The sequence below is a fragment of the Erinaceus europaeus genome, chromosome 1 (genome assembly GCF_950295315.1).
Source record: "Erinaceus europaeus chromosome 1, mEriEur2.1, whole genome shotgun sequence".
Classification (NCBI taxonomy): domain Eukaryota; kingdom Metazoa; phylum Chordata; class Mammalia; order Eulipotyphla; family Erinaceidae; genus Erinaceus; species Erinaceus europaeus.
This window is the reverse complement of record NC_080162.1, coordinates 82854299-82867161: the sequence shown is the minus strand read 5'-3', so window position 1 is coordinate 82867161 and position 12863 is coordinate 82854299.

Sequence of the window (12863 nt, the reverse complement as noted above, 5' to 3'; positions counted from 1 at the left end):
TAGTCTCTTGACTGATATATGGCATGTAAAGATCATCTCCCATTCTGTGACGGGTTTCCTTGTTTGTATAGTAATTTCTTGTGCTGTGCAGAAGCTTTTTCATTTGATGTAGTCCCATTAGTTTATTTTTGTTTTAGTCTTCCTTGTAATTGGATTCATTTTATTGAAGATGGCTTTAAAATTTATATGGGAAAGAGTTCTGCCAATATTTTCCTCAAAGTGCCTGATAGTTCCTAGTCTAAAATCCAAGTCCTTGATCCACTTGGGATTTACTTTTGTATTTGGTGAAATACAGTGATTCAGTTTCATTCTTCTGCATGTTCCAACCCAATTTTTCCAACACCATTTTTGAAGAGACTCCATTTTTCCCCATTTAACTATTTGGGCACCTTTGTCAAAGATTACATGTCAATAGGTGTGGGGCCTTACTTCTGAGCTCTCAATTTTATTCCACTGGCCAGTGTGTCTATTCATGTTCCAGTACCAAGCAGTTTTGATTACAATGGCCCTATAATACAATTTGAGATCTGGGAGTGTGATGCTTCCAGTTCTGTTCTTTCTTCTCAAGATTGTTTTGGCAATTCTAGGTCTTTTCTCATTTCATAGAAACATTTATAGCTTTTGTTCTATTCTCCTAAAAAATGTGGTTGGGATCTTGATGGTGATAGCATTAAATTTGTATATGGCTCTGGGTAGTATATTCATTTTAATGATGTTAATTTTTCCAGCCCATGACATGGAATATCTTTCCACTCCTTTGTGTTTTTTTTTTTTCTATTTCCTTGAATAGTGACTCAAAATTTTCAGTATACAAGTCTTTCGCTTCTTCGGTTTGGTTTATTCCTAGATATGTTATTGTTTCTGTTGCTATAGTAAAAGGAATTTATTTCTGAATTTCATCTTCTTCTGACTTAGTGTTTGCACAGAGGAATGTCACTGACTTCTGTATGTTAATTTTGTATCCTGACACCTTACTGTATTGCCTGATGATTTCCAAAAGCTTCTTGTTGGATTCCTTAGGTTTTTCTATGTATACTGTCATATCACCTGCAAATAGTGAGAGTTTGATTTCTTCCCTTCCAATCTGCATTCATTTGATTCCTTTGCCTTGCCTGATTGCTAGGGCAAGAACTTCCATTACTATGTTGAAGAATAAAGGTGATAATGGACAGACAGCCTTGGCTAGTTCCTGACCTGAGGGAGAGTGTTTTCAGATCCTGTTCATTGAGAATGATATTGGCTGTAGGTTTGCTGTGTATGGATTCCACTATCTTGAGGAATTCCCCACTTAGTCCCCTTTTTTGTAGTGTTTTGAGCATGAATGGGTGTTGTATTTTGTCAAAAACTTTCTCTACATCTACTGATAAAACCATATGGTTTTTGGTCTTGCATTTATTGATGTTGACTAATAACATTTATTATCATGTTGACTGATTTATGTATATTAAACCAACTTGGTCATGATGATCAATCTTCTTTTTCTTTTCTATTTATTTATTTATTTATTTATTTATTTATTGGGATAGAGACAGCCAGAAATCAAGAGGGAAGGGGGTGATAGAGAGGGAGAGTGACAGAGAGACACCTGCAACCTATTTGTGAAGCTTCACTATTTGTGAAGCTTTCCCCCTGCACGTGGAGTCTGGGGGCTCAAACCCAGGTTCTTGTGCACTGTAACATGTGAGCTTAACCAGGTGCACCACCACCCAGCCCCTACAGTCTTTTTTCTTCATAGAAGCCTCGCATAATATGTTGAATTTCTGTGGTGTCTGTTGTGATATTTCCTCATTCATTTGCAATCCAATTTATTTGGGTCTTCTCTTTTTTTGTTGTTTTTGTTTTGTTTTGTGAGTCTGGCTAAAGGTTTGTTGATTTTGTTTACTCTTTCAAAGAACCAACATTCAGCTTTGTTGATCTTTTGTATGGCTTTCGTATTTTTAATGTTATTTATTTCTGTCCTACCTTTAGTTATTTCAGACCTTCTGGTTGCTTTAGGGTTCCTTTTTCTTCTTCTAAGTCTTTAAGGTGTGCAATCAGGTTGTTTATTTGAGCATTTCATTTATTCCTAGTTGAACAGGGAGAGGAGAGGAGAGGAGAGTAACGCAGCTGCTGCTACTCTGTAGCCCCGTGTGCACCTTGTTAAGTAAACACACTGCAATGTGCAAGGACTCTGGTTCAAACATTTGGTCCTCACCTGCAAGAGGAAGCTTCACAAATTATAAAGTGGGATTCAGGTGTCTCTGTCTCTTTTTATCTCCCCCTTCTCTTCTCAGTTTCCCTATATCAAATAAATAAATAAATCATTTAAACATAAAATAAAAAATAATTTTTACCCCCTAGCCCTCAGGTTGAAGTAGCTTGCAGAATTAAATGTCAAACATTTAACTAAATCTATCCTGAGTTGACAATAAACCAAGCTAAAGGAGCAGACAGATAAGATCTCAGTAAGTGAAATAAGCAGAGAGCTTTGAAAGAGCAGTCATTTGCTGTCACTTGAAAGACAATCATTGAGGCAGGACCTTTGTGTTTTTTTAAATATTTATTTATTTCCTTTTGTTGCCCTTGTTTTTTTATTGTTGTAGTTATTATTGTTGTCATTGTTATTGGATAGGACAGAGAAATGGAGAGAGAAGGGGAAGACAGACTGGGAAATAAAGACACCTGCAGACCTCCTTCACCACTTGTGAAGCAACTCCCCTGCAGGTGGGGAGCCGGGGGCTCAAACCGGGATCCTTACACCAGTCCTTGCTCTTTGCGCCATGTGGCTTAATCTACTGTACTACCCCCCCACCCCGAATTCCAGCAGGAGCTTTTTAAAGATGAATCTATATTTGAACTTATAGTTCATCATGTGTGGGACTATATGAAAGCTTAGTAGAGCTTAGGGGAGCTCTCCCGTCCCTGAATGTAGGTCTGGAAAGACACCCCACTTGTTAGCCTCTCTCCTTATAGAGAGGAGTCAAGAGGAAAAGACGCCCAGACTCAGTTTCTCCTTGTTAGTCTCTCAAACTCACAGAATGCCTACTGCCTCTCATACTTAGTTCATTCTCTTGCTAGCAGACTAGGAGTTTGCTTGCTTCAAAATTCAAAGTTCACACATTCACTAAAAGTTCACCTTTTGATCATATAGGAGAACACACTCTATCATACACCCCTGGCAGTGAGACCCCACATTCTATTTCCTTGTGCCCTTTGATATCTGTGATTTACATCAAGCTTTGTCTTTCTTCTTCTCTACCTCACCTTACTGGTTTAATCCCTATGCATTTCTCAAAAACTTTTGGATAATTAACTTGCCTGCATCATGTAAACTAATTGTCTTGACCTTTATCTCATCAATTCTTGTCATACCAACCCCCTACCATGGGGGCAAGCTGACCTTTAAGAAACCTGTAATTTCTGACATATGTGAAAAATGTTCTTTGTTTAACTCAGTATAAATGCCTGTACCCATATCCAAATAAACAGATGTTCCTACCAGAATATCTCCCGATGTCTCTTTCTATATCATGCAGTCACTAGAACTGGTGAGGGAGGATAGGAGGCTTACTCCCCCAGTTGGAGTCACTCCACATGAGCACCAGCAATCATAAGCTTCAGACTTAGGAGAACATCTTCACTTGTGCATTGATTGCTCCATTTATTCATTCAACTTATGTTCATCAAATAGCCACTGTGCCCCATTGTAGATTAAACCATCAGGATAAGGGGTTCTATATACATGGAGTCTATATTATAATACAGGAGACAAGTAGGTGAAAATGTTAGCAGAGGAAATCAATAAGGGCTAAAGTCAGTGGTATCTAGTTATGATTAAGTAGTCAAAAAGTTTTGTTTCTATCAAATAAAATACATAAATACTTTTAATTAGATGGATTCTAAACAAGTAAATGAATAAATAAATAGTAAAAATAGATAAAAAATAAATGAGATGGGGGCTGGGCACAAGGATCCAGATTCAAGCCCCAGGTTTCCACCTGCAAGGGAAATCTTCACAAGTGGTGAAGCAGTGAGGCAGATGTCTCTCTCTATCTTTCATTTTCCTCTCAATTTCTCTCTGTCTTATCAAATCAATAAACAAATAAATATACATATGTATATATTAATGAGATGGACTAAGATTAAAACAAGCAAAACTTAGCAGGAGGGTTGTCATTTGGAAACTGTGACAGCTACACCCCAGAATTATCCACATTATTACATTCTTTTGGCTTTAAAATGAAACAGAGTCTTACTGAGAAGACAGGGCACAACATAATTGGTCAGTGGCAACTGACCAGTGGAGCCTTCTCATATAGGCTCCAACTAATTTCTACACATGTCCTGTGTGACCATTGTTTATTCCTCTACTGAGCATTTCCATCTTCCTCCCCTCACATATAGGCATTCTCTTTCTCAGAAAGCTCCTACATATGTGTAGACTATTAAGCCACTCTGAGACATCTTCAAACTCTAAAGCCAACCCTCCCCGCTGCCACCAAACAGACACACATTTTCTCTTCTTTGAAGCTTGGTTTAAAAACGGTCCTATCTACAAATTTCCCAACTTAAAAGTTGCCTTTTCCCCCATTAAACCTTTTTCTAATAAGCTGCTGCTATGATTACTGCTAACACTGGAGATAATCAGAATGATGTGGAGGAGAAAAAGAAGCTATGTATGTAACATAGAGTCTTTGGGGAAAAGGTGGCTTCATCCAGACTCTCTAAGAAACAAGGAGACCACTTAGGAATGGGCATAGGCCAAAAGGGCTTTGGGAAGAAGGACCAAGAATTAATGGGGAGGTGGGTGGGCAGTGGTGCACCTGGTTGAGAGCACATGCCACCATTTCCACAGACCCAGCTTCAAACTCACAGTCCCCATCTGAGGAGGCAAGCTTCACAAATGGTGAAGCAGTGCTGCAGGTGTCTCTTTTTCTCTTTCCCCCTCTATCTCCCCCTCCCCTCTCAATTTCTCTTTGTTCTACAATCAAATAAACTAAAAACTATTTAAAATAAAAAATAAGTGGGGGTGGTGCACCTGGTTGAACACACACGTTATAATGCGCAAGGACCTGGGTTCAAGCCCCCAGGCCCCACCTGCATGGGGAAAGCTTCAGAAGTGGTGAAGCAGGGCTACAGGTGACTCTCTATCTCCCCATTCCCTCTCAATTTCTGGCTTTTTCTATCCAATAAATCAATAAAAATAATAATAAAAATTTGAAAACAAAAGAAAGAAGGGGAAGAAACAAGCAAGGTTTGAGTATGTTGAAAACAGGAAATAGTTGGCTGAGATATGAGCTTCTTCTTCTAGCGTTTGCCCTTCTTCCGTAGCCAGTCAACAGCATCAGGTTGAGCCTGATGTAAAGTTTCGAGACCTCCTTTGAATCTGGAGAGGTGGCAGTCGTTGACTATGTGGGTCATAGTCTGTCTGTAGCCACAGGGGCAGTTCGGGTCGTCTCTGGCTCCCCAGCGATGGAACATAGCGGCGCACCGGCCATGGCCTGTTCGATAGCGATTAAGGAGGACCCAATCATAACGTGCTAGGTCAAAGCCGGGTTGACACTTGCAGGGGTCTGTGATGAGGTGTTTGTTCTTTACCACAGCTGACTGCCAACTCTGTTTCCAAGAGACTGGAACAGAGAAGTTCAGTGTAGGCGTAGGGGACCAGATTGGGTGACGAGACGTCAAGCGTTGGACAGGGTGGGCGAAGATATCCGCATATATTGGCAGGTCCGGTCGAGCGAAGAGGTGGGAAATTAACTTAGATGATGCTGCATCCCAACGAATATCTGGCGAATATCTGGCGGGACGATGTTGCTAAGAACTGGCAGCCATGGAACCAGGGTGGAACGGATGGTTCCAGAAATTATCCTCATGGAGGAATATAATTTGGAATCGACCAAGTGGACATGGGGGCTACGGAACCATACTGGGGCACAGTATTCTGCAGTGGAATAGCATAATGCCAGAGATGATGATCGTAGTGTGGAAGCACTCGCGCCCCATGAGGAGCTGGCCGGTCTTGCAATGATGTTATTCCTCGCGCCCACCTTTGCTGCAGTTTTTATGAGATGATTGTGAAATGACAGAGTGCGATCGAGAGTAACGCCAAGATAGACTGGCTGGGCTTCATGCCAGATTCTCGTATCGCCAAGCTGCACATTAAGCTCACGCGAGGCCGAGGCATGGTGTAGATGGAAAACAGATGATACTGTTTTTGCAGTGCTAGGGATTAGTCGCCATTTCTTACAGTAATAAGATATCAGAGACATGTCTTTCGTGAGTGTTTCCTCGAGGATGTCGAACTTTGATGCCTGATTTTGCATCAAAATCAGGCATCAGCAGATGTTGCACAGCAGATGTCATCGGCGTAGATGAACTTCCTTGAAGAAGTTTCTGGGAGGTCATTGATGTAAATATTAAATAGCGTAGGAGCCAGAACAGAGCCCGGGGGGAGGCCACTTGAGACAAGTCTCCATCTGCTAGACTTGTCACCCAGATGCACCCGGAATCTTCTGTTTTGGAGAAGAAACGATATAGTGTTGGCCACCCATGGAGGCAGGCATCTTGAGATCTTGACTAGGAGACCACGGTGCCAGACCGTGTCATAGGCTGCTGTGAGATCAACAAAGACAGCACCCGTCTTTAAATTCTTCTGGAATCCATTTTCAATGTAAGTTGAGAGGGCCAGGGCTTGCTCGCAGGTAGATCTTCCTGGGCGAAAACCAGCTTGGGCGGGTGATAGGAATTTCTCTGTAAGATGAAAAATATGTGACAGAAGCAGCCTCTCAAGGAGTTTGTAACACACGGAGAGGAGAGAAATTGGTCTATAGCTGGCGGCCAGTGTTGGGTCTTTCTTTGATATGAGCTGGTGTAATAGGAAAGGGATAGAGTTGAAGACAGAGAAACAGACAAGATGAGATGAAAGGAGCCAAGCCCAGGTCCAGGTTGCAGAGTTGGCCTTCCTGAGTCCTTCAGAACTGAGAAAGGAGCACCTGTCACCCAGCTGGCTCAGTCCTGACTCAGAGGGTTAGAGAACTCAGAAGTGGGGAGTGGAGGCCACTTGTATGGTGACTGTCACACCTGGGGAAGCTGTCACTACAAAGCATTAGCATAAGAAAGGGAGGCTTCCTGTGTTTGGGCTTGTCAAGCTGCTTGACAGGGTGCACAAATGTGGGCAGGCATGGGGAACAGAGGCCTTCAGGGGCTGCAATGACAATGTTGGATACCACAGTTGTCACTCTGCTGGGGCTGGCCCGCCCCCCCACTACCCAGGCTGCCATTAGAACTGCAGCTCCTCCTCGCCCGCCCACTGCTTTTATTTTCACACAATGTGTCAATACTTCCTTGGCAGGTCTTCTCTAAAAGGATTGGGCAGGGCAAGCCTGTGCACTGGGGCAGAAGAGGATGCAAGGTCCCGCCTCCCCCTTCAACCTGGATTGGATTGGGAGGCCCCTTTGCCTACGCCCCCCAAAAGGCTATGCCCTCTATATCCCAGCCTTAGATTTCCCCTTCCCCCTCCTGCTTTATCTGTGAAACTAAAACACATGAGTAAGTAGTAATTTAAATGGGGTCAAAGGTGGTTCAAAAATGGACATGTTTATAAAGGAAACTTTTAGATGGCTCAGGAAGTCAGGCCAGGCCATGGTTTTGTTTTGTTTCTATCAAAAGGCCCCTTTCCCAACTGGCTAGTCCTTCTGTCTAGATGATGATGTCCAACAGTCTGTGAAAATGGAAAAATAAAAAACAGTCTAACGATAGACGGAGACCATCAACATTTATTGGAGGGTTACTACAACCTACAAAAGCAGTAGCAGCAAATAGGGCCGGGTGATAATGCTGACATGTATCAGATGTTTCCAGGGAGCAAGATCCTTGACTTTGCATTTTCTTTGGTACTCACCAAGCCCTTAAATGGGAAACAGGGGCACTGGGTAGAGAAAGAACTTAGTCAAGGTCACAGGCAATAGGATTCAGAACAGAGTCATGACCCAGCTGTCTGTCGTCACAGGTTTGCTTCCCATTTAATTCTCAGGGTAACTCAAGGATCTGGAAGTTAAGGATGAAAAAAATCAGATCAAGTGGAGTGAATGGGACTGGTGCCAGGATTCTAACCAGACCTTGATCTTGTAATTTTCCTGGCTGTCTTTTGATTCTTTATATTCTACCACCAGCTGCTTAAGTCTCTGGCTTCCGTGTGGCCAGTTTCACATTCAGACCTTTGATTCTGTTTGTGTTGGATGTTTGATGTAAAACAAATTTCAATTTTGGAACGAAGCAAGTGCAGGCAAGAACTAGAATCACAGACTAAACAGTCCTGCCTCCATCCATCCTATGGACTGCCCCATTTTTCTAAGGATCCCCTTCCTCTTGTCTGCAAGACAAGAGAATTTAGGCATGGAGAGGGGAGACACATTTTGTGCTTGCAAAATTCAGAGTGGCAAAGCTGTGAGGCCCAGTGGGACTCTCCAATGAAGCCCCCTCATTTTATAGCTGAGGAAACAAGGCCCTAAGGTTAAGTAACTGCCCTTAGGTCACACAACCCATTACTGGCAGAGCCCAAATGGAATTCTCTAGATCCCAGTTTGGACCTGATGAACAACCAGAGTGGAAAAACAGATATAAATGCCGATGTGTGCTCTAGGATCTGGGTGATGCCTATGGAAGCCAGTCCTTAAGGTAGTGCCTTCAGCTTGCTGCTTGGACCTGCCTGAAACATCCTACCCTTAAATTAAGGACCCTCATTAAAGAGCTGCTAGTAAGTCCTTAGCTATAGGGTGGCAGTGAGAGCTAGTCTTGAATGTAGCTGCAACCTTCACAGCAGAATTTCAAAAGCACCCAACACATTTCAAGGTACTTACTGTGTCCCTAGCAGCCCAGATATGATTATGTTCTCTAAAGGAAAGGAGGTATAAATAAATAAATAATAAAATAAATAAATAAAAAGGAAAGGAGGTATAAATAAGTAAAACAATGTGTAATAATATGTGAGATCAATGCAAGTGGGTTTCTTTCTTTTGGTAATTACAAAACTTCTCAAAGCTTTAATGATATAAATGAGTGGTTTCAGCATAGAAGAGGTTCTCTAGTTGTCTGGAACTGTTATGACTATGGAACCCATCCTCCACCCCCAATTGTCAACTCCCACCTATCTACCTGTCCTTTAAAACTGTCCTGAGGACCCTGGAGTGATGCCAGAGGGCAGGCATATGAGCAGATTGGGAATAAGGGGGAAGAAGTCATTAAGGGTACATTGCTATAGCAACTGGTGTTCAAGACAAGAGAATCTACACACCAGTAGATACGAGTAGTACTTAGAGCTACTGTTGACTAGCCTCCCACAAGAAAGATGAAGGCAAAAAATAAAAAAATTGTTGCAAAAACACCTCTTCTCCTCCCTCCCCCAGCATCCTCTCCCCGTCTAAAGTCTAAAGTGTGCTTCTTTCTGAATAGGTGGAGTCTTAAGTAATTGAAGGACTAGTTTATAATAAAACTTAGGTCAGAGCAAGAGTCTGGAACTGTAAGAGTTAAATGCCATAAGCTGAGTGTCTTCAAGAGGCTATGCAGAGAATTATAGCAATCACACTTTATAAATGTGCACAGTTCTCTGGTTGTGCTAATGGCACTTCTCCCAGCAGGAAGTTACGCAGTAGAGACAGTAGGAAGTTAGGCCACAACTTGACTCCCCGCACCCCCCCTCCCCCCCAGTCCTCTCAACAAAAACATGTATAAGCAAGGGAAAAGTTCTCCTGCCAAACACCGGCATACTGTTATTTAAGCCTCCTCTTGCTTTCAGTTCCCTGAAATGTAGACTCCTAGCTCCTCTGATATAAGGTTTGCCAAGACAATCAGGACATCAAACGCATACTAGAAGGACAACAACCATGTTGTCCAGAGAGAGAAACTGGGAAAAGACACAGGTGGGGGAGATGATAAATTCAGCCTGGCTTTGTTGCTTCCTGCAAACTTGTTTTAATTCTCTTACCAAGCTGGGAGGTCCGGAGGGCAAGGACTGTCTTATTCATTGCTGTGTCCCCACTGTGCAGGCATAGTGGCTTGCACACAGCAGGCACTCAATAAATATTTGTTTAATGATGGAGCTGAGATCCAAATGAAGACAATTCATGCAGAAAGCTCTGTTTCACGTGGTGGCTGATGTAGCCCTAGGAAGGAGAATGGAATGAGGGTAAAGCAGTCAGCCAATTCAGTGACTCCTACTAATTACAGTTACCTGGGTACATTGGTATGTAGTAAAATGAGATCTCAAAAGATCTCGCTTTGTTGCTCAGAGTATGCAGCTGCATTGGCAAGAGATCTCACAACTGTTCACCCCTTCTTCTCAGATACAATCTTGCTCTCTCTCAACCCAGGTCAGCAAAGGCACTGAGACCCATTTCCCAGAAGTGTCTATTTGGTCTAGTCCTAAGAAGGGAAAAGTATAAAACGTATCTCCTGACTTCCTCCACTGAATGGAATCTGGAATGAGACTGGTGACTATTAAAAAAACTGCGGAGAGCTCCTGCTGTGAATTAACCACCCTCTTTTTGCCTCTCCAACTTCATTATTTGCCGTTCTCTACCTTTCTCTGTGGAGGGTGTTTCAAAGTGGGGTGCTGACCTCTCTGAAACATCACTGAGGTCACTTACTGTCTGTCTTCTAGAGGAAATTAGTCAGTGGAAGGTTCAGCAGGTGAGTGGAGAGTGAGAGGAAATTAGATTGTGTAATCTATCCCCCCGATGCTTCTCTGATGGACTATTGTACAGCTGTGGCTGTGTTCCCCCATCAGCAACCACAAGGACAGTCTATAAACCCTTTTATAGTCTACAGACCCTTTTATAGTCTATAGACCCTTTGTGTTTCTCTCTCTCCAATTTCCATTAGCAGCCCCATCCCCTTGCTTCTTAACCTTACAGATTACAATTCTCCCGTCAACTGCTATTCCCTAGCCACTTCTCCATCACTAGGAGTCGTTTTCATACTTGTCACATTCTTATAAATAGTTCTTTAAACTTTCCCCAATTATCTCATCCAAGGATGAAGTCTACTTATTATCAGGACTCCAGCTACATACAAGGGGCTAATGTATATATGGTGTACTATATACTATATAAGGTATAGTAGTCACCTTGGTTTTTCTACTTTATTCCATTTATACAGCCCCTAAAATTGAGATGACTTTTAGTTCCTCCATTTGTCACCTGAAAGTAGCATTTTAGCTTATATTTTAATTCTTTCTTTTCCACCCAGCAAATTTTGCCCATTTCCTCACTCCAGCATGGGATCTTATAAGGGAAGTCATAACAGCTGATTTGTTTCTTCATTTGCCATTGGGATTATAGCTGGGGCTCAGTTCCTGCACTATTCCAATGCTTACAGTGGCCTTTTTTGTGGCAGAGGATGAAAGACAGAGTGTCATAGGGAGAGAAAGAGAGAGAGAGAGGGAGGGAGAGAGGAAGAGATAAAGAGCCAGAGAGATACCTACAACACTGCCCCACCACTCATGAAGCTTTCCTCCTGAAGATGGGGGCTTGAACTCAAGTCCTCACACATGGTAACATGTGTGTTGTCAAAAAACAGACATTAGAAAATGGGGCTGAGATCAAGGGCAGAATCTTCATCAATTAAGAAATCCAGAGGGCCAACAGACACATCAGAAAGTATAAAGTCACTGTTTATCAAAGAAATGCAAACAAAGACAATGATATACCTTTTTATACACATGGGAATACAATACATTAGGAAGAAGAGAAGCAATAAATGCTGGAAAGGATATGGGAGAAAAGGGACACTTTTTCTCTACTATTGGAAATGCAGATTGGTCCAACCCCTGTGGAAAACAGTCCGGAGATTTCTTAGGACTCTAGAAATAGATTTATCCTATGATCCTACAATCCCTTTCCTGAAGATTTACCCAAAAGAAACAAAAGAACCTATCAGAAGAGATCTGTGTGTGCCTACCTTCATAGAAGCACAGTTCCTAATAGCCAAAACTAGGAAACAGCCCAGATATCCAACAACAAATGGCTAAGAAAGTTATGATGTATATATACACAATGGAATACTATCCAGCTACTAAAAATCATGAAGTAGCGGCTTAAGGATCCCGGTTCGATCCCCGGCTCCCCACCTGCAGGGGAGTCGCTTCACAGGCGGTGAAGCAGGTCTGCAGGTGTCTGTCTTTCTCTCCCCCACTCTGTCTTCCCCTCCTCTCTCCATTTCTCTCTGTCTTATCCAACAACAATGACATCAATAACAACAACAACAATAAACAAGGGCAAAAAAGGGTATAAATAATTTTTTTTTTAAATCTTGAAGTCAAATCTTTTGCCTCATGTGGGGTGGAGTTAGGAGGCATTATGTTAAGTGAAGTAGCCAAAAAAAGAAGGGCAAGTCTCAGATGATCTCCCTTACAGGTGAAAGTTAAAAAAAAGAAAGAAAAGAAGAAGAAGAAGAAGAAGAAGAAGAAGAAGAAGAAGAAGAAGAAGAAGAAGAAGAAGAAGAAGAAGAAGAAGAAGAAAGAAGAAGAAGAAAAGAAGGGAAAACATAAGGCAAAACTTGGACTGATCAGGGGGTTACACCAAAGTAAAAGACTCTGGGAAGGGAGGTAGTGAGGAATGTCTTAGCATCTTGATCTATGGTGATGAAAAGATTCAAAACTAGGGTTTAGAGTGTTCTTCAGACACTTATCCCAGAGAGATAAGATGTTGTACCCATGAGTTAATAACTACTGTAAACTATTTACCATCATCACCCACAGTAAAATGGAAAAAAAAAAAGTTATGCTCGGCACGTCTGAATCATATCCAGATCTTTTGCTTCTGATATTATACTATCCTTATAGGTTGTTATTTTGAAAATGGATGTGTTTATACTACCTGCTTCTT